The sequence below is a fragment of the Eschrichtius robustus genome, chromosome 5 (assembly GCF_028021215.1).
Source record: "Eschrichtius robustus isolate mEscRob2 chromosome 5, mEscRob2.pri, whole genome shotgun sequence".
In the NCBI taxonomy this organism is placed as follows: Eukaryota; Metazoa; Chordata; class Mammalia; order Artiodactyla; family Eschrichtiidae; genus Eschrichtius; species Eschrichtius robustus.
This window is the reverse complement of record NC_090828.1, coordinates 55531708-55558375: the sequence shown is the minus strand read 5'-3', so window position 1 is coordinate 55558375 and position 26668 is coordinate 55531708. Positions and strand designations below refer to the sequence as shown.

The 26668-nt window shown below is 39.8% G+C and overlaps 1 protein-coding gene across 4 annotated transcripts in view; it reads left to right on the top strand.

The window, feature by feature from the left end:
- Positions 1-221: 221 nt before the first annotated feature.
- The window catches only part of OSBPL6 (oxysterol binding protein like 6), a 213312-nt gene continuing 186865 nt past the window's right edge, over positions 222-26668 (top strand). For all 4 annotated transcript variants that reach the window (XM_068544858.1, XM_068544857.1, XM_068544856.1 and 1 more), the window contains exon 1: positions 222-383. The gene's annotated coding sequence lies outside the window, so the exon portion shown is untranslated. The remainder of the gene's footprint in view (positions 384-26668) is intronic.

The window sequence follows — 26668 nt, the reverse complement described above, 5'->3', positions numbered from 1 at the left end:
CTCGGCGCGCCCAGCCCGCGGCTCTCCGGGCAGCGCGGCGAGGTTGTCCAGCAGGTCCCGCGCGCCGCTGGAGCTCCGAACGCCGTGGCTCTACTCCAGCCCAGCCAGCCAGCCAGCCAGCGGGAGCCGGGGGCGGGGAGCCCGGAGCACCGCCCCGCCAGCGCGCCCCGCCCGTGGGAGAGGAGGGGCTGCGGCGCCACGGACCACTGGGGGCGCAGCGCCGCCGTCACCGCAGCTGTCTGCGCCGGAGACCGCGGATCCACGCAGGCGGCGCCCGCGCCTCGGCTCCCGGCCGGCCCGCGCGCTCTCCCGACCGCCGGGGCCGTCTGCAGCCTCCCGCCGCTGCCGCCGCACGGTCGGCGGCGCCGCTGCTCGTCTTCCAGGTAGGTGTCCTAGCTGCGGAGGGGACCTCTGGAGCGGCACGACGGTGCCCGCACCCCGGCCTGGGGGCATTGTGCGCGGCCGGAGGGCCGAGGACCCTGAGGGACGCACGGCCGGGCAGCCCGGCTTGGGCCTCTGAGGCATCGAGCTCTCCGGGGGTTCCCCTGGCCAGAGAGCCCGGGGCGGCAGTGCCAGTCCCGCCCCGCGGCCGAGGTGGGAGGGGGCGTCTGGGTCCCGGTCCGCGCTCGCCGCCCTCCCCTCCCCCTCGTCGTGGGGAATTCCGGCCGCCCGGCTCTAGTTCCAGCATCCCCCCCGCGCAGCCCCGCGCCCCGGCTGCTGGGATGGAAGCTGGAGCAGGGACAGGGACAGGGACTGATATAATTGTCTGCGGAGAACCCGACCGGCGTGCCCGCGCCCGCTCTAGCTAACGCCTACGCCGCACCTTTCAGGGAAGCTGGGGAGCGGAGAGGAGCGGCTGGGGAAGTTGTGCATTGGGTTTCACTGTGCGCGTGCACTGCGGACTGCCCTCTCGGGGCACCCCTGCCCACAAGCTGCTGGCGCCCCTGCAGCCTTTCCTGCAGCCTTCGTCCACACCCCCGGCCAGGGCCGAGCCTGCCTTCTCTGGTTCAGACCGGGACAGGGTTTTCAGTGCAGTCAAGACGTGCTTCCCCTGCATCCAGCGGGAGCTGCCTGCAAAACGTGGGGCCGGGGATGCTGGGCGAGGAGGGGATGGGAGACCTAGGGAGGAAGCCGGGAAGAAGTAATAACACCAGCACATTTTTAAAAAAAGCCTCTGCTCTATACAGACACATCTGCATGACATCTTTAAAGCTGTTTTTGAAAGTTATGACCAGATACTGATTTTGTGGCAATCTGTTATATACCTGAAGGTAGCTTAAACAGAGACCTAAAGCTGGGGAAAGCATTACATAATGGACGTGAAGCAATTGACACGAAACTAAGTGAACCCACTGGGTTGCCAGATTATTTCTTCCTCCTGGATGCAAAGTCCTATAGGCTTTTTCTGTATAAGAATTTCCATTTTTAAATCGCTGGATTAGTTTTAGCAAACTGTGCTTTTTTTTCCCCAAATTACAAAATAATTTTTCTTGACTATCTTTTCTTAAATTTAAAAATTGCATGCTAATGGATAGTTGTATATCATAGAGCTGATTAATAAATGTGGTCTTTCTCCAGAGGTAAAAATTTTTAATATTCCTGCTCAATATCATTAACTTTGTTTTCCTCTTGGTTGTATTTTTTCTCCCTCTCTCCTCCCCTTTTTGTTTTTTGGAAGCATTTCTACAGTTTTAGGTACTGCGAGCTCACAATGTTGATATTCCTATCTAATGCCACAGCATTGCAGATACAAAGACTAATAATAAATGAAACAGAAGACCTCACAGTAACTCAGAGTGAGCAGGGTTCCCAAGGTCGAAGGGAAGCTGCAGTGTAACCGGGCTATAATCACCTACAGAGAATATGCATAGCCCTCCTTGGGTTATAAGGCAAGCCCTGATTGGTGGAATATTATTCCTATTATTATTTTACCCCTGGATTTCGTGTGTTTCCCCCTAAAAATAATTTTTTTTCTCCAAGTAGAAACACAATATTTTGCAATTAAAATCTTTGCTTTTAGAAAGCCTAAAAATCCAGGGTTTGCTCATATTTCCAGTTTTCATGTTGATAACTCCATTTTACATTCAGCGGATGGATTCCTTTTGGGATATCTCAGTTTCAAATTATGATGGTTTATCAGATGTCTCTTGGTTATAATACAATGTGATTCTGTTAGACTTTTACAGGATCACTTAATATAAGTTTTCTTGTCCTTAGATGGCTTTAACTTTATGTTAGTTAACTTTATTCCAAGAAAAAAGGTAAAATCCTTTCAAGAAGAAATATTTATTTTTGGAGATCTGTAGCATCACTGCAGAAGTAGAATTAGGTTAATGCCTAAGTAGATAAAAGTTTTTTTTTTTTAATTAATTTATTTTTGGCTGCGTTGGGTCTTCGTTGCTGCACGCGGGCTTTCTCTGGTTGCAGAGAGCGGGGGCTACTCTTCATTGCGGTGTGCGGGCTTCTCATCGCGGTGGCTTCTCTTGTTGCGGAGCACGGGCTCTAGGCGCATGGGCTTCAGTAGTTGTGGCACGTGGGCTCGGTAGTTGTGGCTCGCGGGCTCTAGAGCGCAGGCTCAGTAGTTGTGGTGCACGGGCTTAGTTGCTCCGCGGCATGTGGGATTCTCCTGGACCAGGGATCCAACCCGTGTCCCCTGCATTGGCAGGCGGATTCTTAACCACTGCGCCACCAGGGAAGTCCTAGATAAAAGTTTTATGTGACTTTATTCATAAAACTGTTGGACTAGGGAGAAGGTATAATTTTTATTAAAATGCCTTGGTTAAGTAACATGCAGTAATCATTCAATGGATACTTACTTATTGAGCACCTATCTGTATAGGACATTGGTCTAGGCATGTGGGAGATACAAATAAGAATGAAAAGATGCCCCTCTGTCCGCAAGAGTTTGTTGTCTTGTTTGGAAGGATAAGGCATGAATTCTTAAAATAGGGACTTTTTTTTTTTTTTTTACTTCAAAGGTTAAGTAATAATTCTAATACTTTTTATAAGTTTGTTTTTAATTTTGAAAAAAAGGTCTCACACTATCTGTTGATGTCTGAGACTTTTTTTTCCCCCACTCAACGTTATGTCACTAAGATTCATCCATGAATCTTGCAGCTGTAGTTCACTGACTTCCACTGCTGTACAGTATTCCATCATTTGTCTGTAACACAATATGTTTCCCTGCTCTCTTACCAATGGCCATTTTTTTTTCATTTTTAAGAAGATTGCAAAGAGTGCTGCTTTGATCATTCATGCTTCCTGGGGCACATGGGCAAGTGTTTCTCTTGGGTAAATACTAAGGTATAGAATTGTTGATTGTGTAGGATGTGTGAATATGCAACTGATAGATACTGCCAAATTATTTTCTAAAATTGTACTAATTTACACAAGCCAGAGAAACAAGCAAACACAAATAATCAAATACAAACAAGCATAAGTGTGTGCGTGTGTGTGTGTGTGTGTGTGTCTGTGTGTCGGATTGCCTTCCCTTGGCATAGTGATTTGGAGAACACATTGCTGGTAATTCCAAAAGCAGTTGAATGACAATGTGGCAGCAGCTTTAATACAAAAAAAAAAAAAAAAAAAAAAGACCTCCCCAGGAAAAAAGCTTGTTGCTCACCAATAAAGTCAGAAGTTATCAAAAAAGCTCATAAAAGAGTAAAGGACTCTCTTTATTATTATTATTATTAATAATAAAGCCTCCGTTATTCAAGGATGATTTTCCACATCCCTTGCTTCAGCTATCCATTCCTTACATCCTCTGAATAGATGTGTGTTTATATGATTTGAAATCCAGAGTGAACTTGGTAGTTTTGATCAAGAAAATGAACTAAAATTAATTTTAGGGGTAACTGACACAATGTCCATCTCAGTTACTGAACTTAGTAGTCTGCCTTTCTAGTGTGGTTCTGAGTTTCCATGAACTTTGGAGGCAGTTCTACATCCATCCATTCAATCACCAACCCCCTGGCTGGTCGCTTCTGTGGGTCTCATGTGGCGGTGACACGGGCACATTGAGTGTCATACTTCTTCATTCAGCCAGCGTTTATTGAACACCTAGTATGTGTCAAACACCATATTAGGTGCTGGGTCATAAACATGTCTGCCCTCAAGGATCTACCCAAAACAGACTCTACCCAAAACAAATCACTGTTGAATATGTATACGTGTGTGGGGGCTGGATCTGGCTTTGGTTTTAGAATTTGCATGAAGTATCTATTTTTTCTTTTGTTCCCTAAACTTTTTCCAGATTTATGTTTAGACCTCCTTGAGTTGGGAGTGCTTAAATATAGTTTTATTTTATTGGCTTTTTAAAAGCAGAAGCTTTAAAAGGACTTACTCATGGTAAGTCCTTTTGTCATGTTATCAAATAGGAGAAAGACAGAGGTCAGGGAAGAGATATCTGGATGGGTGAATTCAGATTTGTTGGGAATGGACCATGACTTAGTGTCAAATTGATTTTTAAAGGGAAAAATAGAAAATAGACAACGATGAATGGTTATTAAGAGATCCAACTTGGGTATTACAGGGAACTGAGTATGTTGAGTCATGATGGTCTCAAGACGAAGTTCCTGGTGGGTTATATGAACCCATTTTCTTGAAAGTTTGTATTCACTTACTTTGTGTATGTATGAATGTAGTTTATATATATATATATATATTTTTTTTTAAATTTATTTTATTTATTTATTTTTGGCTGCGTTGGGTCTTTGTTGCTGCGTGTGGGCTCCCTCCAGTTGCGGCGAGCAGGGGCCACTCTTCCTTGCGGTGCGCGGGCTTCTCCCTGCAGTGGCCTCTCCTGTTTTTGGAGCACGGCCTCTAGGCGCGCTAGTTTTTATTTTAAAATACATCATAATGCAAATGTTAAATATCTGTAAAAGGATTATGTTAATAGAGTGGTGAATTATGGGAAGCAGAAACGTCCAAGGACTCTTTCTTACAGTGGTTTGGCAGGTTACTTGAAAGTAAAAATTACCCTGTGTGAGGGAATTCCATCTACTGGGGCCAGTGTCTCAGAAGATCTATATAGTAAGCTGACAAAAGGCAGAGCTTGAAAGGAGGTCACTCCAAGTAATCTGATAGCCAGGACTATCTAAGGGATAACTGGGTTAGGGGGAGCATTAAGTATGTAACTTCACTCTTAAAATAAGCTTAAGTAAGTAAGTAAATAAATAAATAAGCTTAAGTACATAACAATAAGTTTAAATAGGTAAAAAACATTTAAGAAAAATATTGCCAGATTATCATTTAATATGTTTCAGCGGTGTTATGAGACTGAGTACAAAGAATTCATGATTAATACACAAAAGTTATCTTCTCCTTAGAGATGATGGATTATATGTTTTTCTGTTCAAGAAAAGCTAGATGTCAATTTGTAAAATATATGAAGAAAGTACCCAGACACTGGAGATACTTATATTTGCTTGATGTGCTGATGCTTGAACGACCTTTATATTAGATTCATGAGGTGTTAGAGGTGAAAGGACTTTAAAAACTCTTTTATTCCAATTCCAACCTCTCCCATTTCCCAGGTGGAAAAACTGAGGCCCAGAGACTTGCCCAGTGAGGTACTAGCACCATTAGCAGATAATGTGTCAAATAATTTACTTCTTTTGGTGGTAACAGGAAATAAAGCTCTTTCCTAAGTTATGGGTAGGTGAATAAGAAGATGAACCAATAGCAACCTCTGCAGTAGATTTTAAGCTTCCTTTCTGTCATTCTCTTTGAGTGGTTGGTGTAGGAAGTGAAATCAAGCATATCTTTTAAAATTTTCTTAGATTTTTAGAGAAAAGGCTTTGTTTTTGAGAGTATGATGAGAGGAATAAACACTACAAATATGATTATTTAAAATTTTTTGATGTTTGCTATTTTGATACCCATAGCTTTGTCTTTTAACTCAATGGACGGGAAAGGATAGAGAAAATTAAATTATCCTGTGCTTCTTTTCCTTTGTCATTCTCTTTCCATAAGCTAATATGAGACAAAATCAAAGTGTAGAGGGAATTGAGTCAGGAATAGAACATCAACTTTTATTTTTTTATCTTGCATCTTATTGAGGCAATTCTCACTGTAGCTCTTGAGACAGACCTATCCACCTTTTGAAAAGAGTGTGGAAGTAGAAGGGAGAACAACAGCAGTATATTTTCAGAATCTTTTTTTCAAGAGTCAAATCTAAAATAAACCTGGCCTCAATTTCCAGCAATAGCTTTATTTCACAGCTCCTAAACCAGTGCTTAAGTTTTACCATAAATTTGAAGAAGTTACCTTAATGTTTTTTATACATAATACAATGTTGCTACAAGTAACATACTGTGATCAGCTACTAAAGTTTAAAGAATAAAGTATTTAAAAGAACCTTACAATTAAAAAAATTTTTTGTTACATGTCATTTCTGTAGATAAAGTGGAAAGTCTGATTTTATTTTAAATTAAGATAACATTTTTGCTTTCTGTTTGACTGTAGCGGCTAGACAAGCTTTTGCATATTCGCACCCCATCAGGCAACAATGTGAACAGTTTTTGTTGTATAATTTCCCTAGAATAGAAAAAGTAGCACAATTTGAATGGCATGTTGATTATGAAAAGACATTAATGAAATTCTTTTTGATCTCAATAAACCTCCAGTTGAAGCAAGAACTATAAAAAGAGTGTGATCTCCAGGGTAGGCCAAGCGAATGTAGGATCCACGTGAAACTTCAGGAAGATAGCAAGGGAAAGGAAGAGATCAAAATCCACAGGAACTCAGAATGATGGAACAAGAAGGTCAGGGAAGGAAGTAGATGGATATTATATCCCAGCTTGTCTTCCAGTTTTATTTCAAAAAGGGCCAACAGAGGAAATAAAAGTGTGAATCTAAAGGCTTATGGAGATCAGATATTATAGAAGATGTCTATTTCTACACTTAAAAAAACCTTTTGAACATCTTAAAGAATACAGAAGGCATAAGATAAAAGACTGATAAATTAAAGTTCATTTAAGAAAAGATAGTATGTGTAACAGGCAGGAGATATACATCATCACACCAGGAAGAAACTATTTATAACATGTTGTAGACTAGCGGTAACTTCCTAATATCCAAAGAACTACTATGTATCAATGAGAAAAAATGACTGTTAATCTAATAGAAAAAGGGGCAGAGGAAATGAACAAACAGTTCACAGAAAAGGAATTACCAGTGGCACTTACAAATGTGAAATTATGCTCAACTCATAAGAGAAATGCAGTTTTAAACTATTTAACCTGTTAAATTGGCAAAGATCTTAACGTTTGTTAATTCCTTGGGGTGGCAAGGCTTTAGGGAAACTGACAGGCTCATACATTGTTGGTAGGGGTACAACAGGGCACATCATCTATGGATAGCAATTTGGCAATATTGCCAAAATTAAAAATCCACCTGCCTTTTCATCCCAGGAGATCTAAGAAATTTTGCCACAAATATATTTGTACATCGCAAAATGAGTTTGCATCAAGACTTCCACCATGGCATTGTCTGTAATGACAAAGATTTAGAGAGAGCTAAAGATCCATCAGTATGGGATTGGTTAAATAAGGAGCAGAAACAAAACTAGGTAGCTGTTAAAAAGAATGAGATCATTCTATATTTGCTGATGTGGCATGATCTTTCAGATGTAAGAAGGGAACAGATCAAGGTGCAGAGAAGTAGGTGGCCATTGATGTTAAATTTGAGTTTATAAATATGTTTATGCTTGTGACTGTGGAGACTGTCTCTTGAAGGTGACCCAATAAACTGGTAACAGTGACTGGCTCTGGGGAAGAGAGCTGGGTTTTTGGGGTGAGAATGGGAAGGACACTTATTTAGCACACTAATCTAGTACACCTTTTACTACTATTTGAATTCTTAAATATCTGAACATATTATGTATTCAAACCAAGATAATGTTAAAATTTCTTGAGCATCACTTGTATTGATCAAGAATGTTGAGTAGTTGTAAACAGTAGCATTCCTTTGCAACTTTGGGTCCCATTCTGTGTTGATATAAGAATGTGGTAGTTGCCATAAAGACTCACCCTCACTACTACCCTGACAGACTGAAGTTCAAAGAGGGAAACTGGAAGCGGTTGCCCTTTGGGACAGAGTTGGCGCACCTTGGTTCTCTGCAGTTGCCCTGCCTTTGCCACTGTGCCCCCAGCTAACTGATTTTACTGGAAAGGGGACTCAAGGGAGTTGATTAGGACCAGGGTACAGATGAGAGTTCAGGGAGAACAGACATCGAAGAAGGTGGTGGCAGAAGCCTGAGGCTGGGAGAGCACAGAGAGCGAGATGGTAGTAATTGCCACCCCGACTGTATTCAATAGAGACAGCTTACAGTGCTAAAACAGAGAGAAATGTTATTTTATGGGCCACGGTCTTGAGGTCCTCTGCTGCCCCTGAGGTTTGGTATGGTGTCTAGGAATCTGCCCGTTCTGGGAATCACTATCTCTTTCACCCTCCTTGTTTTATAGCTAAGATGATCCCCTTCATCCCTTGAAATATCCATTCCATGGAGTATTTTTCTAATTAGTTCTGAAACCATTTACGATATTCTGCTCTTAAACACATACACTCATAGAGTGATTGTTTCATCATGCCTTTGCCCTCCTAGAGCCCACAAAAGGGTATCTAATACTAAGCTACAGAATAGTAAGAAGGAGAAAGCTGAGGAAACAACTGAACAGTTAGTGGGTCATAGCTTTGGGAAGAGTAATTATGTGCTGATATGAATTTTAAAGCAATAATATGAATAGTTATGAGTTATACTGAAGAAAAGGAAAAACTTGGTAACAATCAGAGGTATTGTACTGCAAAATAATTTTCCTAAAAAGAAATAAAAATAGTTTAATTATCATCATTAATACATATTTATGCAAAGTTAATAGACATGGCCTTCATTTGGAATTGGTCACTTTAAATCAGGAAGGACACTCACCGGTTATACAGTGGGGAAATGTTATTATCAGTCTCTTGACCTCTAGACATGAAGTTAGGATTAAGTATGTATCCTAATAAATGAATCAAGTAAATATATTCCTTTTCTCTGTGGAAACTCTATTATAGTAGCTATGTTCATTTTTTTCTTGATGAAGTTTTTAATTTTAATTTAAAATGATACAGAAAGTGAAATATATTATGTGGGTGCCTAATAGCCCTGTTAATTACCAGTAAAGCCATTTCTTCAAAGTGTCCTGACAAGGCATTTGCCCGATTTTCCACTGATGATTTCTCAGCATCCCAGCTTCAGGCAAGTCCGACGGTCTGTCAGTAGGTAAAAGGCACAAACCGACAAGGTCACCTGGATTTTGATTTCCGAAGATCTCCATTCTCTAAACTTAAGCATTGTCAGGATACCCACACTACCTGTAATACTAAAGTGTGCCCATTTTACATATTTAGCTTTTATAAAGACACAAACTATTCATCATAAGCCAAAATGAGTAAACTTCTCGGAAACGAAGTGCTTACATAAACGTGATAAAAAGTAAATGATTCTTCCATTACTTTAGGATTTTTAGGTCCCATTTGGGCAATTACCTCTTCAGGGACATCAGGCTATATGTGGTGCCCTGACAGAGTTCATCAGCCTCACTCACAGAAGCAAGGGATCTGAGAATTGTCTTGTTCTGACTCATACTCGAGAGAGAGAACATAGGAGGAGTGAAACACTAGAGCAGTATTTGGCTGCCCAGGGATGGCCTGCAACCCAGTCCCTGGGGTGCTTGTGGATAAACCACAGGAGCAGCTATGTTCTTTTTAAGTTTGTTTAGAAACTAGGAGGAATAAGCAGCAGCCTCACAGTGGCATACCATGAGAAGCTTTGGGTGTCAAAGTGGGATGATCTGAAGAGCAAAGAATGATAGAGGTGGATGGGGAGAGGTCAGAGAAGCTCTTTATCACAGAAGAGGGAGCACCGGCAGGCTCTGTGGGTCGTGTGTGCCAGTATCTAGAAGACCCTTTCCATAACTTTCCAGGGCTGTTGAAATTTCAGGATGCATTTGATCCTTAATCGGTGTATCTAATGTGTCTTAATTCCTAATGGAATTTTAGGGGGTAGGTTTAATCTGACATGAATGAACATGTAGATTTCTTTAAGAGATTCAGTAGCATATGTTAAATACATGTGAACATGGTATTGTGCTAAACTGCTTCTTCTTGCCAGGCATTCAGCTTCTTTTTTTTTTTTTTCACTATATCCCTCTTTGAAAATAGCCTGCTGTCTTGTGGTGCTTTTTATCACAGTACACACTTTGGAGAAGCAGTATATTTTTGACAGGAAGTGCCCTGGAGCAGGTATCATGGATACCCAGGTTCTGTTCCCAGCTTCTCCACTCGTTACGCATCTGACCCTGGGCCAGTAACCTCCGGGAGCCTCATCTGAGGGCAAATTGGTGGTTGTTGGAGTGACCACATTTCCAATTAGCGTATGAAAACACTTAGAGAACTATTAAGTCCTATGAAAGTGCAATTATTAATCAGTACCTTAAATTCCCATTTACCTAGAATCCAGATAACCAGAAAACCAAAATAACTACATTTTTTCTGTAGACTTGTCCAGTGACAACTGATTTAATGCTAAACTGCCCAGTGGCACTATAAACTCAGAAGTTACTTGGAAATCAAATACCAATTACAATTACATTCAGTAGTTTTGTTTGTTTTTTAAGTGGTCAGCAGTCTGGGTCTTTGAAAATTAGTTGATTATATGTGGAAAATCAAAGTAGAAAATCCCAACTTCTGACCAATTTGGGGGAAAGCAGGCATCAGTCACCAAGGTCAGTCCACCTCTGGCTCCTTCCGAGGGTGCTGCCCTTCCCCCACTCCACCAGCAGCTTTTTGTCCCCTCGCAGCTTCAGTTGCCCTTTCCACGCCCGGGGCTCTCTCTCCCCTTACGTCATGCCAGCCACCTCTTAACTCATTTTTCCTGAAACCCCATGGCAGTCACTAGTCCCTGCAGCCCTGCGGCTTCTCCTTTCCCCCTGTTCCACTGTGCGACTTCCTTTGGTTGCCTCCTTGTATGTTTTGCTTTCCCAAGCACAAGGGGGTTCCTTTTTTTTAGGGCCAGGTCTCGTTACCATTCCTTCCTGTCTTTCAAGCTCCTTAGATGTCCACTCTCTGGGACATTTGGTTGCTTCCCTCTGAGCACGCTTCCCTGCTCTGCGACTCTTCATTTTTCTGACATCATCAGTAAAAGAAGTGTTTCCCAAAAGTGACACCTCCATTAAACATGAACACCCCCCTCCCCTGGATTTTAAACCTTTAAAAAAAAAAATAGAAGTCTCTCTAGAATGTTTTATATGCTTCAGATAAAAAAAATTGCATATAGAGAATGCAACAACAGAGCCTGTTAAAATGATGCTAGTAACGCTAGACTAAGAGTGTCCATTTTTGTTCACGCCTGTAATACAGAGGACTTTGGCTGTGGGGCAGCACGAATTGCTCCTTTACCAAATAACCCTAGAATTCTTCTCCTTTGACTTTTAACTGACTTTTTTTTCCCCCCAGAAGATGTTTTTGCTTTCTCCTTCCATTAGCAGTCAGCCTTCTGACACCTGTGCGTGCTTCCCCTTCCACAAGATGACATACAGGAAGTACTGAAGTAATTCTTCTTCAGCCGCATCTTTGAAGTAGTGAGTAAGGAATACTTCTTACCCCTCATTTTTCTGAAGCTGTTTTTCTTTAGCTCCAAGGTTCATTTTCCAGATAGTACATGCTAGTTAAGATGGTATGAAGTCTCTCTCAGTGCTAGATAGATCTGGTATTAGACTTTGTCATTAGAGTATGGGAGGGTTTATAGTTTCTCTGAATACTGGCAATGAATTATCATTCTGACATTCTCTAATCCTATCATGTTTCTAACAGGATCATTAATTTATTTGACAAAATATTTGTGCTTAGAAGTCAGAAAAGGCCCCTGCTCTCCTGGAACTGACATGATAATGAAGGGAGACAGTCAGTGAAAGTACATTGCTCTTTTAATTTCTATTAAGAACTATAAGGACAATAAAAGTGACTGATGGGGCAAGAGCAGTCATTGGTGGTGGTGGGTGTATTACTTTCCTAGGGCTGCCATAACAAAGTGCCATGAACTGGGTGGCTTAAGACAGTAGAGACACATTCTCTCAGCACTGGAGGCTAGAAGTCCAAAATCAAGATGGATCCTTCCTTGCCTCTTCCACCTTCTGGCAGCCCCAGGAATTTCTTCGCTTGTGTTTATACTTAAAGCTTTTAAGCCTCCTTCTTCACATGGCCTTCTTCCCTGTGTCTCTGTCTCTATCTCTCCTTTATATAAGGACACCAGTCATAATGGATTAAGGGCCACCCCTACACCAGTATGACCTCATCTTAACTAACTACATTGCAACAACCCCATTTCCATTTAAGGTCACATTCTTAGGTATTGGGGGTTAGGACTTCAACATATCTTTTTTGGGAACATGATTCAGCCCATTACAGTGGGCTTCTTTGGGTGGACTGACCAGACAAGGCCTTGCTAGGTGAAGACATTTGAGCTGAGCCTGAACGATGGGAAGGGGCATGTTGTGAAAAAAGTCTGGGAGCAGATCCTTTCCCGGCAGAGGGAACAGCAAGTGCAGGGACCTGGAGAGTGAAGCCTGTTGGAGTGGAACGTATGTACATTAGGTTTTACACTCTTAAAAGGGGCAAAAACTATGTCTGGTTCAGGCAGGTTACTTTTAAGCCAAAGGGATTTTACTTTTGAGCACTCTTGAGCACTGTTTGCTTTTGGTCAGGCAAAGACCGAAAAAATTTTTCTTTAAAAAATTAAATGCTGAGAAATCAGGCCTTCCAGCAGTAGCTAATCACATATTAAGAATTTTGTTGATTAGAAGTTCACTTTGCATTTTTAAAAAAAATTTATTTATTTATTTTATTTTATGGCTGTGTTGGGTCTTCATTTCTGTGCGAGGGCTTTCTCTAGTTGCGGCAAGTGGAGGCCGCTCTTCATCGCGGTGCGCGGGCCTCTCATCATCGCGGCCTCTCTTGTTGCGGAGCACAGGCTCCAGCCGTGCAGGCTCAGTACTTGTGGCTCACGGGCCCAGTTGCTCCGCGGCATGTGGGATCCTCCCAGACCAGGGCTCGAACCCATGTCCCCTGCACTGGCAGGCAGACCCTCAACCACTGCACCACCAGGGAAGCCCCACTTTGCATTTTAATAGTAGAATTCTCCATCACTATATTTGGGTTTATTTACCTTAAAGCTTTAAATATAACAACAACCGAGAATTAAGCAGACTTTGTAATATTGAAGATTATTTTCTAGTGGTAGGAAATTAATTAAGGCTAAGTATACTCTTTAAAAACCTGACATCATATATTAAATTGTCATTTTTCAACAAGATTGTAACATTATTGTTGTTGTCCTATGTGACGCCTATGCAAAGTAGCATTAGTGTGATTTTTGTTACATATTTATGAAAAATCTTAGTTTTTTTGAATTTAAAAATAGATACAGAATCTAGAAAAATCTATATGGAAATAGAAATTTCCTAAGATAGTCAAGAAGATGCCACATTAGACTGGTAATACCGTTAAGCATTCAGAAGTAGGATAAAGTAACTTAAAATATTGTAATATTTAATGCAAAGTTGACATTATGAAATATGCAGTAGTACATTGTATACGTGTACTTTTAGCCAGAACCTTGGTGTCGTTAATACAGATATATTTGTTTATACTACAGAGAAAATATATTACTTATGAATAACAAGTTTCTATAAAAAGTTGTGAGTTAAAAAATGCTTATGTAAAACTAGATTTTTATGGTGAATGACTATTTAGGTGGTGTTTAGGATTACCAGACCAGACTGGAGCCAAGGCTGTCTGGGTTTAAATCCTGAGTTTGCTTCCTGCAGCTGTGTGACCTTGAGTAAGTCATTCTGCCCTAGTTAACTCGTTTGTAAAAAGGGAAATATAAAATTAATACCTAACTCAAAACATTGTTGGGAGGATCAGTGAGTTAATGCATATATATTTCCTAGAAAGGGCAGATAGTAAGTGCTAGCTGTTATTATTTTTAGCATGTTAATTGAAAATTAGATATATTAATATTCATTAATTGGAAAACTTATTATGTAAAATGTAAATATAGTCAATGTCTCTTATGCCTTCTTACAAATCAAAAGCTAATTTGAGAGAGATAAGAAACCTGTCAACAGAATTTGCAAGGCTCTGTTTTAATGTTAATAATCTGTTAAAAGTATTTTATATGCTTACTCATTTAGTTACTTATAGCAATGACTGTGTTCAAGAGACTTTGTTAGGTCGTAAGGGAGAAGGAAAGATGATTAAGCTGTTGATCCTGCTTTTAAGAACCTGCCTACCCAATAGGGGAGATAAGACATAATTTAGTATAACACGAAGTGTAATGAGGTACGTGTCATGCCAAGCAATGTGATTTCGTGCTGCAAGTATCTCTGGAGGTTGGGAAACATCTGAGGAGGTTTTGTGGGTAAGAGGGACATGGGTAAAAATGTGGGAACTGATGACATTTTTAAGGGATAGGAAGAATAGGAGAAATCTGAGGTAGAGAAGGAACAGTTAGATAAATAGGCAAAAGACTGAGAGTCTTGTCCCCAAGTCAAGAGAGGAAGGAATTTCTAGGAAGAGAAATGGGCTATCACAAAGACTATAGAAAATTTAAGGGGAGTGAGGATTGAAAAAAGACCATGAAAAACATTCCCTCCTCATCTTCATTTGGGCCAGAGAGACTTTGTTGGGGATTCATTGGCTTTTCTTGACAAAATAGCATGTAGTAGCAGAATTTCTGGGACATGACATATAACTGAAAAGGCATCAGGTCAGTTAAGGTATAGTCTGTTTATACTGATGTGATTCAAACATAGTGAAATTTCTAGGAGGTTTTTGTTTTGTTTTGTTTTTAAATTCCTCACAGAGCACTTTTAAGACTACCTACCGTTCGTTTAGCATTTTTTTTTTTTTTTGTCTGCCATACATTGTCCTAAACATTTGCGATGATCATCCTCTCATTTAAAGCCTTGCAGCTGCTTTTGCAGTAGATATTGTTACTTCCATTTTACAGATATGGAGGCCATGGTCCAGAGAGGAGGTGACCAGCTCTCAATTCTTCCATCTATAATAAGTGAACAAGCTGGAATCGAACCCAGCCTGTCTGGCCCCAAAGCCTGGACTCTTAACGAATTTTAGATAATAATTGTTTAGTAACCTCAAGGCATTTTAGAGGGAGAGTTGTTAAGACCAGCATTTACTGATGACCAGCCACACTGGCCTCCTTGCTGTTCTTTAAATAAACATGGATTATTCCCACTTCAGGGCCTTGGCACTTGTTCTTTTCCTTCTTTAGAACTCTTTCCCCCCAGCTTTGCCTGATGGGCTCCTCCTCAGCTTTCATGTGTCAGCTTGAATGGCAGAGGGGCTTCCCCAGCACCCCACTGAAGTCCGTCCATCACACCTGGTGCATCCCAGCCTGAGAACAACTCTCTCCTTAGGTGTTTTTTTTTTTTTTTTAACATCTTTATTGGAGTATAATTGCTTTACATTGTTGTGTTAGTTTCTGCTGTATAACAAAGTGAATCAGCTATAGGTATACATATATCCCCATATCCCCTGCCTCTTGCGTCTCCCTCCCCCGCTCCCTATCCCACCCCTCTAGGTGGTCACATAGCACCGAGCTGATCTCCCTGTGCTATGCCCCACTAGCTATCTATTTTACATTTGGTAGTGTATATATGTCCATGCCACTCTCTCACTTCATCCCAGCTTACCCTTCCCCCTCCCCGTGTCCTCAAGTCCACTCTTTACGTTTGTGTCTTTATTCCTATCCTGCCCCTAGGTTCTTCAGAACCTTTTTTTTTTTAGATTCCATATATATGTGTTAGCATATGGTATTTGTTTTTCTCTTTCAGACTTACTTCACTCTGTATGACAGACTCTAGGTCCATCCACCTCACTATAAATAACTCAATTTAGTTTCTTTTCATGGCTGAGTAATATTCCATTGTATATACGTGCCACATCTTCTTTATCCATTCGTCTGTCGGTGGACACTTAGGTTGCTTCCATGTCCTGGCTATTGTAAATAGTGCTGCAATGAACATTGTGGTACATGACTCTTTTTGAATTATGGTTTTCTCAGGGTATATGCCCAGTAGTTGGATTGCTGGGTCATATGGTAGTTCTATTTTTAGTTTTGTAAGCAATCTCCATACTGTTCTCCATAGTGGCTGTATCAATTTACATTCCTGCCAACAGTGCAAGAGGGTTCCCTTTTCTCCACACCCTCACCTCCTTAGGTGTTTATTTGTTGTCGTTTGCCTCCCAATATTCAATGTCTAGCTTAGGTGCTGCTTTATTCCCAGGACCTAGTTCGTATTTAAATAAATATTTGTGGAATGAATGAATGCATAATACCTCAGAGCTATTGGATTTTAAGAACTTGGTGAGATTTTTTGGTTGAAGGAAACGTTAGAAGTATCAATTCATGTCTGTGATTATTTCTTTCTTATTTAACCGTACATGCCTTTTTTCAATAACTTTGAATTGAAAATTGCATGATATTTTAAAGGAAAGTCCTAAAAATTCCTTATGTATTGAAAGTGATACAAGTTCATTGTAGTGAAATTTGCAAACTGAGAAAAGTATATTTTTTATTTATTTAAAAAAATTATTTATTTATATATGGCTGCATTGGGTCTTTGTTGCTGTGCCTGGGTTTTTCTCTAGTTGCAGTGAGCAGGGGCTACTCTTTGTTGTGGTGCGCGGGCTTCTCATCGTGGTGGCTTCTCTTGTTGTGGAGCATGGGTTCTAGGTGCGTGGGCTTCAGTGGTTGTGGCACATGGGCTCAGTAGTTGTGGTGCACGGGCTTAGTTGCTCTGCGGCATGTGGGATCTTCCCGGACCAGGGCTCGAACCCGTGTCCCCTGCATTGGCAGGTGGATTCTTAACCACTGTGCCACCAGGGAAGTCCAGAAAAGTATACTTTAAAATCAGCTATAATATTGCTTCTAGAAGCTGAATTGTAATATTTGGATATGTTCCTTTAATTCTTTACAAATTGCTTTCTTTTACTCAACAATGTATCATGAGTATTTCTTGTGTCATTCATTATTCTCCTAAACTTCATTTTAAAAATAGAATTTCTTTTTTAGAGCAATTTTAGGTTCACAGCAAAACTGAGCAGAAAGTACAGAGATTTCCCAAATGCCCACTTCCCCCAAACAAGCCCAGCTTCCCCTGTCAATACCCCACACCAGAGCGGTACATTTGTCACAATCAGCAAACCTACATTGCCACATCATTATTACCCAAAGTCCATAATTTACATTATGGTTTGCCCATGGTGTACATTCCATGGGTTTTGACAAATATATAATGACATGTATCCACCATTATAGTATCATACAAAGTAGTTTCACTGCCTTAAAAATCATCTGTGCTCTGCCTGTTCATCCCTCCCTCCCCCCAGCCCCTGGCAACCACTCATCTTTTTACTATCTCCATAGCTAAATTTAATTTTTAATACATGCAGAATATTGCATTTTATGCACATACCATACTTAATTCTAGTTAGGCAGTTAGGTAGTTTTTTGGCATTATAAATAACCTGATAAATGGCCTTGTGTAAAGATCTTTGTGTACAACTCTGGTTATTCCCTAGAATGGCTAGATTAAGGATTAAGGGATGTGAACATCTTAAGGCCTTCATTACATATCCTCTAGCAGTCTAGGCCTCCATATTTTTTTAAAAAAACCATTTCTTGCTAAGAATGTATGAGAGGGCTTAGTAAAAAAAAATTGTCCAAGCATGGTGAAAACGTAGACACAATAATAATAGCTGGTATATATGCAGTTTACTATGTGTCGGCCATTGTTTTAAGCACTTTATTTGAATTAACTCATTTAATAGTCACAGTAATGCTATTGATTACTGCTGTTATGAGCTCCATTTTAGAGATGAGAAAACTGAGGCACAAAAGGTTAAGTAATTTGGCCAAGTGATTTCCTTAACTGTAATATGGGAATACTATTGGGACCTAAGTCTTGAGTCGTTATGTTGTGTTGAGTGTTCTGTGCTCTTCTGGCCCATTATCACCAGTAAAAACTAACCAGTTATCACCAGTAGTGTTAGGGAATCATCACTGTTATAGAAGTGGTAGCATCAAAGACATGACAACTAAAATGACCATAGAGAATTTATTAGCTCTTAGTTTTTCAGTTAATGAATAAATATTCAAACAGAAAGTTTCCTTCAAATTCAACTTTATCTAACTCACTCAACATTTAGTACATCATTGGTGTTTAGTGGCTATTATTTAATGATAGCTTATGAATTTTTTTCTTTTCTGAGAGGAAATTGGCTGTATCATATATGTATTGGACACTTTGGATTCTTAACTCTGGTTTTTCTGACTTCAGTGTATAAATACTATCTGGCACATAGTAAAATAGGACTAAAATTATTAATCCCAATTGGCGATTAAAAGAAATATAAACTTAAAATCCAGTTTTCTAAATTCAAATGAGAGCTTCCGTGTGTCAGTATGTAAAGGCAGCATTTCAGTTTTTGACTTTACTGTGGAAATTCTGCTTTAAACAAATACAAATCAACATTCTTTTCCCTTCTCTCTGCTATTTCCCCCAAGCCCCAACCATTACCCCTTCCACACACTTAATATTTCTGTTAATTTGCTCCTGAGGATGCTCAAATATTTGCTGCTAAGTTTTTCTGGGTCTTTTTAGAGGGCAGACTGATTTTACTGCCTAGGTTTGGGGCTCCATCCTATGGTTCCCTGGGTCGCAGAGATATTGAGTCTTCAACCTTTAGCTGCCTTTGAGTGACTGTTCAGATGTCATGGGAACCTCAGTAGGACTGATAACTATCAAGGGTTGTTTTTTATTTTCACTTGTTAAATCCCCCAAACTAATGCTATTAAAGGGTTTTCAATAGAACTAGAAGGCGCTTTCTATTCATCTTTTTAACTCCCACGTCATATAGCCTTATACATAGTGGGCATTAAGTAAGCTGTTGAATATGTAATTTTTGTTAATTGATTCATATAAAATTACACTGTACATTATTTGCTATTATAAATGCTAATTATAGGTTTGTTTAGTTTGTATTTACACTCTAATCTTCTGGAGCACTGAAGAAAAAACCTGTAGTTTTTCCTTTAAACTTTAAAAGGAAACATGTTATTTGGATAAAGCACTGCTGTACTTCTATTCTTTTTTTTTTTTTTTTATAAATTTATTTATTTATTTATTTATTTATTTTTGGCTGTGTGGGGTCTTCGTGTCTGTGCGAGGGCTTTCTCTAGTTGCGGTGAGCGGGGGCCACTCTTCATCGTGGTGCGCGGGCCTCTCACCACCGCGGCCTCTCTTGTTGCGGAGCACGGGCTCCAAACGCGCAGGCTCGGTAGTTGTGGCTCACGGGCCCAGTTGCTCTGCGGCATGTGGGATCTTCCCATACTGGGGCTCGAACCCGTGTCCCCTGCATTGGCAGGCAGATTCTCAACCACTGCGCCACCAGGGAAGCCCTGTACTTCTATTCTTAAATGTCCATTATAGGGTAGCTAACTGACAGTTATTTGTTTCCCTATAGAAGAAATATTTTTAAAATATATCTTGAGAAGAATGCCTAATTATTCTTTATGAGCAGGTCACGTAATGAAATAAGGAGATTTAGGGATTACATGTTTCAAAGCCCGGAATAAAGTAAACAAAGGCTAAAATGTATTTCTTTAAGTTAGAGATACTAGAGTTTTTTAGTTGATTCTTTTTGGTTTAAAACAGACCATTTGACATTTCTCTGCAAAGCAATAACTTATGAATTAAACACAAGCAAGGTTCTGTTTCTTCAGACACTTTAACAACTACCCACAAATCATAAGGTAACTTTCTTCATTTCTCCTCTGCTGGCATAGGTGTGATGACTGTACTTAAAACAGGAAATTAGTAATCTCTTTTTGAGGGTGGTGGTAGAATGTTATCCCTGACAAATTAGCTCATATATCTGTTCCTAGGTTTTAGTTTAAATATGCAACTCAGATGATAATATTACATCTAAAAGTGCTTTAGGTGACTTCCCTAGCAGTCCAGTGGTTAAGACTTCGCCTTCCAATGCAGGGGGTGTGGGTTCGATCCCTGGTAGGGGAGCTAGGATCCCACATGCCTCGCCGTCCAAAACCCAAGACATTAAAAACAGAAGCAAGGCACTTCCCTGGTGGTGCAGTGGTTAAGAATCCGCCTGCCAATGCAGGGGACATGAGTTCGAGCCCTGGTCTGGGAAGATCCCACATGCCGTGGAGCAACTAAGCCTGTGCGCCACAACTACTGAGCCTGCACTCTAGAGCCCACGAGCCACAACTGCCAAGCCCACGCTCTGTAACTACTGAAGCCCACACGCTCTAGGGCCCGCATGCCACAACTAATTAAATAATAATTTAAAAAATCTTATATGCCTAACCATGTATTTACCATTTATGTTCCTCTCATGCCTTTTTTTGTAGATCCATATTTTTATCTGGAATCAGTTGCCTTCAGCTCAGAGGACTTCCTTTAACATTTCTTGTGTCTGATGGTGATTAATTCTTTTAGCTTTTGTGTTTCTGAAAATATCTTTACTTTGCCTTCTGTTTTGAAAGTTATTTTCACTGGATATGAAAATCTGAGTAGACAGTATTATTTTCTTTCAGTGCTTTAAAGATGCTGCTTCCCACTTGAATAGTTTCCAATGGAAAATCTGTTGTTATCCATATTTTGGTACATATTGTATCTTTTTTCCCCCTCTGGCTGTTTTAGAGATTTTGTTTATCATTAGGGTTTTGAGCAATCTGATTATGGTGTGCACTGATGTGGTTTTGTTCATGTGTCTTGTGCTTGGGACTCATTGAGCTTCTTAGATCTGTGGGGTTTTCATTTTCAAGAAAGTTTGAAAATTTTCTGCCATTATTCAAAAGTTTTTTTCTATTCCTCCTTCACTTTCCCTTCTTTTGAGGTACTGTATTTGCCTGTATATTATACCATTTGAAGTTGTCTTACAGCTCACTGATACTCTGTTCAATTAAAAAATTTCTCTTTTCTTTCTGTCTTACTTTGGATAGTTACTGCTGCTATGCCTTCACATTTAGTAATCTTTTCTTTGGCAGTGTCTAAAACATTAATCCCATCCAGTGTATTTTTCACCTCAGATTTTGTTGTTTTCATCTCTAGAAGTGGTACTTGGTATTTTGAAATGTCTTCCGTCTATTTAACTTTTTGAGCATACGGTTATTATAATTGTTTTGAAGTCCTTGTCTGCTAATTCTAATATTTGAATCAGCTCTGAGTTGAGGGGATTGCTTGATTTACCTCCTCATTATGAGTCATATTTTCCTGCTTCTTTGTGTACCTGGTAATTTTTTATTGGATGCCAAATATTGTGAATTTTACCTTGTTGGGTACTGGATATTTTTGAATTTCTATAAATATTCTTGAACTTTGCTCTGTAATGCAGTTAATTTACTTGGAAATAGTTTGATTCTTTTAGGTCTTGCTTTAAGGTTTTTTAGATGGGACTAAAACAGTGCTTAATTTAGGGCTAAGTGTTCCACAGGACTGGACAAGACACTTCTGTTTACTCTGTCCAGTGTCCTCTGAATCATGAGGTTTTCCAGTCTGGGAGATGGGAGCAGATACCGTTTTTGATTCTACGTGACTTCAGGCACTACGCTGTAACCTCTGAGCCTTTCTGTTGGTTCTTTCTCCAGCTACCTTAGTTTCCTTACGGCTGTGAGAAGGAATCAACTGCATTCTTGAGGGGGACTCTCTGTACATCTCCAGAATTCTCTCTCTGTGAAGCTCTGTCCTTTCCTTCGAACTATAGCTGCCTTGGTCTTCTCAGACTCTCAACTCAGTACGTCTGCTGATCCCTTCCTGGCTTCGCCTCCCTTTGCCACAGCTGGAAACTCTCAAGGCATAGGCTGGTACAACTTAGGGACTCACCTCACTTTCCCATCTTTCAGATCACTATTTTTGTCATCTGATGTCTTGAAAACTGTTTCTTCGTGTGTTTGTCCACTTTATGGTTGTTTCAGATAGGAAGGTAAATCCTGTCCTTGTTGTTTTATCTTGGCTAGGAGTGGAAGTTTTCCTGGGATCTGTTGAAAGTGAGGAGACAGACAAAGGAGTAAAATAGAGAACTTCAAGGGTTGTGGTAGAAGTTTACATGGTCAATGTGGTGAATAGGAAAGTCTAACTGAGGTGGTAAGAGTTTCTTCAGCAGTGTTCGAAGCAACTGAGTGAGTTGGCTAGTGGTTTTATTGATTTATTATTTATTGTTCTTTTTTAGATACTGTTTGTTTAGTGCCTATTCTGTGCCAAGGTCTTGACATACATTATTTCTCACCCCTACAATAGGTCCAAAAGGTATTGTTATTGATAATCCTTCTCTACTCCCCACCCACCTTCCCCCTAACCTCAGCCCCAGCCCTTCTCAATATCAGAAGGGGAAGTAGGATTGTCAAGTGACTGCCGAAGTCCTGCAGCTTGTAAATTGTATAATCCTATTTCAAACCCAGATCCTTGTAGCTTCAGAACCAATTGGTCCATAGTACTTTCTTCTTGCCAAGATTGAGATTTGTGCTGAGTGAGTGGGGAGTTGAGAGTGCTAGAAAGGGAGAGGTGGAAGGGACAGCTTATGATTAACTAGATCAGGAAAGGAGGAAGTCAAAGATGAAGGCTGATGTATGGGAAGAAAAAAAGTTGCAGAGGCCTTAAGGTCTCCATTGTGTTCACAATGGCTGTAATGGCCTTAAAGAAATAAGGGAGCATGTACTTAGTCCTGGATGATGACAATGACAGTGAGGTGGGAGAAGGAAGGTCCCCAGAATTTTACCTGATCTTCTAGTTAATCCTGGACCTCTAATAATAGTTCCAGATAGATTGTAGATCTGAGAAAGGTAAAACAAAAATATTCTAGAAAAAGTAAGCAAAGATTTTTAAAACAAGATGTAAAGAGTACTCATCATAAAGAAAACACTGTATTAAAGTTCTTTTCATCAAAAACACTGACAGAGAGCAAAAAAGCAAGCAATAGAGTAGAAGATGTTTTCAGTACATATATCCAAATCCTTTTTAGGTCAGTCACTTGGACAAATGAGATGTTCCATGTAGTCATTCATTGAAACACTAAAATGTTTTATTCTTTCTATCAGAAATTCATTAACAAACACCATGGCTTTGTATATTTCCAGAATTGTTTGTCTAATCCTCTTAAGGGCATTATACCACTAAGCAGCACAGCTAAGTGTTTGACCAGTTTTAATTAGAACGATCATTTGTCACACTTTAGAAGCATTTGGCTCTTGGCTATGGAAGTATCAAGGCTGGGCAAAGAAGTATTAATTCTGCCATCTTTTAAGGTTACATTTCAAACTGTTAAAACTAGTCACACCTGAGTCAGTATATAACCTTCAACTATTCAAGCCTATTCGGTATGCTGGTTAATCAGATTATGCATCTAATTTTTCCACAATATAATATATGAAGGCCATGCGATTAGGGTTTATCTTATTGGCTATTTTAAGAAAGTTAGCATCTATTTTTTGTCTTGTATGAAGAATTAAAGAGTTTTCCAATAGGTAGAATGAGACAAAATAGGATTCTTGGATTCTTGTATGGGTTAAAAGGCTATTGCACATTATGTCAACACAAGGAGTGTGAGAACTCACAGATTATGTAATATTTTGTGGTCAGGGATTGCCAAGTAAGATGTAGCAATGAGACTGAGTCCACAGCTGCATGTGAAAGTCAGTGTCACTGCTTAACAGTTTTACAGTAGACCAATGGGACACAAAGAACACAAAACCATGAGGCCACAGTAGTATAACCTATATACTTAGTGCTATTCATATTTCTCCTCTGGTTTTCAAGGTGAAGAGAGAGTTAGAAATTTTGATTCACACTGAATCACTCTCAAAAGGATTTAATTCAGTTATCAAAGGCTTTAGTAACCTCTTTACCGACTCTCCTTTGTAAGAGTTGGGTTTTTTAAATGAGAAAGTCTTCTAACTGGTGGGTCCCTGCTTATAAAGGTGGTGCTGAGTGAGTGCCTCTGTGTGTGTGGGTGTAGTGAGGTGGTATATTAGTTTCCCATGGCTGCTATAACAAATTACCACAAACTTGGTGGCTTAAAACAACACAAATTTATTCTCTTATAGTTCTGAAGACCAGCAGTCCGGGCTGAAATCATGCAGTCGGTAGGGCCACTGCCCCTCCAGAGGCCCCAGGGGAGAATCCATTCCTTGTCTCTTCCAGCTTCCAGTCTGCCAGCATTCTTTGATGTTCCTTGGCTTGTGGCCTCATCTCTCCAAATCTCTATTTCATCTCTACATTGCCCTCTCTTCTGTGTCTGTCTTTTCTGTTTGTTTCAAAACTCCCTCTGCCTCTCTTTTATAAGGATACACGTAACTGCATTTAGGGCCCACCTAGATAATCCAGGATAAGCACTTCTTCTTAATATCCTCAACTTAATCATATATATTTATATATTTTGGCCATATAAGGCAATAGTTTTTCTTTGGCCATAATAAAGGTAACATTCACAAGTTCTGGGGATTAGGAAGTGAATATATCTTTGGGGGGCCATTTTTCAGCCTACCACAGTTGGTTTTTCCAGCTGTGAGTACACCTGCCATCAGGAGATGCCTGCAGAGGTACATTAACGAACATGTGGATGCCACGAGTATGCAGGGAAAGTCACCTGTAAGAACCCCAGGTGTGTTGGGCTGGAGTTACAGCTCCTGGGTGTGTGAGGAGGGGGAGAGATGGAGGTGGAGTGAGTATTGTGAAAGAATCTTGAGGAAAATATCAAACGTTCTGAGACCTTTCTAAAGCTAAGTAGTAAATGGTTTGAGAAAGTCTAAGAGGTGGTGACTTTCAGCTAATATTGAGAATATTTTTTTCCTTCTCAGCTATTTGATGATTAACAAATATTAACCAAATTGTGGAGATTGATTTTGGAGAACTTGTATACCAAAGTGATGATTAGTAAGGTTTTATTAGAAATGAAGCATTGTCCAATAGAATACTTTCACTATTATTGCTCACCATTTGGTCTTAAACCTTTTTCTTTTTACTCTTTAAAAAATGTGCAGGCTTCGTTCTAAGCACTTTTTACATTATTAATTAACTTTACATTTATTGTACTTTATTTCTTTTATTTATTTATTTACATTTAAAAATTCATAATAACTCTAGGAGATCAATAATGATCTCCTTACAAACTCATCTGTAAAGAAACTGAGGTACTGAGAAGTTAAGTAACTTGCTTGTGGTCACACAGTTAGTAGTGTATTACAGAATTTGAACTCAGAGTCTGTACCCTTAATTGTATGTCAGGGTTTGGCAAGCTTCTTATATAAAGAGCTGGATGGTAATTACTTTAGGCTTTGCAAGCCATAATGTCTCTGTTGCAGCCACTCAACTCTGCTGTTATAGTAGTGAAGCAGCCATAGATAACATGTAAATGAATGGATGTGGCACTGTTCCAGAAAAACTCTGTCACAAAATAGTGGCAGTGAGTCAGCTCTGGGCTGTCTGGTAGTTAATATTATTTTCTCTTTTTAAATCCAAATTTTTCTGGGTACTTGGGCCAGTTCAGTCTGGAAAATTCAGGTCCTTAAGATCTGAAACATCTTCTTTAGTTTTGTTGATGATTTTCTCCTCTTACTGTATTCTTTTTTCTGGAATCTTTTTATTTGAATATTAGACTTCCAGGATTCACTAGTTCTCTAATTTTCTTATCTCTTCTCGTATTTCTTCATTTTTAATCTTCTTGCCCCACTTTCTGAGAAATTTCCTTAAGCCTTATTTTCCAGCCCTTCTCTTGACTTTTTCATGTCTGAATTTCCTTTTTTTTTTTAAACATTTCTTTCTTGTTTTATGGATACAATGTCTTCTCCTACTCCTTTAAGGATATTAATGTTTTCTGTTTCCTGTATAACCTCTGTTTCCTCCATGTTGCTTCCCTTATGTTTGCTTGTTTTGGTCTGTCTTTCATGTTAGAGCTTTTCCTTAGATATCTGGTGATCCTTGATTGTTTACTTCTATTTAAGAGTGAGTCACCAGGGAGCTGATTGGGAAGCTCCCAGCACGCAAGGGGGCTTCTAAGCTGAGGACTTCACAGACAGAGCCAGTTCCATGAGGAAGTCCACCCTCACTGCCACAGCAATATCCTTAGTTTTTTCTTCCATTGGTTAGGAAAGATTTCACAGAGAACAATCTCCCAAGCGTCTTCCTGAAGGCTACAGCTGGCTGCCATTTTTCTTACCTACTAAGTAACTTAAAATGCTTTTTAAGAAAATGTCTTTTCCTCGTTTGTCCATATTATTGCTATATATTCTGAAAAAAATAAGACTATATTAAAAATAAAAGCTGTAGCTAAATTAAAATTTTTTTTAAGTCAACAAAGACTTTAAAATTCATCTTCCTCTGCAATTAGGATAGACCAGGTACTTTACCATTAGATGATTCAAACTATTTGATGGCCATCCTTTGAATATTGTGCCTTGATGGCTTTTCAGGTTTGGATATCAATTTTGGAAGACTAATGTAGTCTTGTACACTGGACATATAAATGACCACTCTCTCCTGGGATGGAGCAGAGGCTCAGACAAGGACTGGGGTGAAGATGGTCA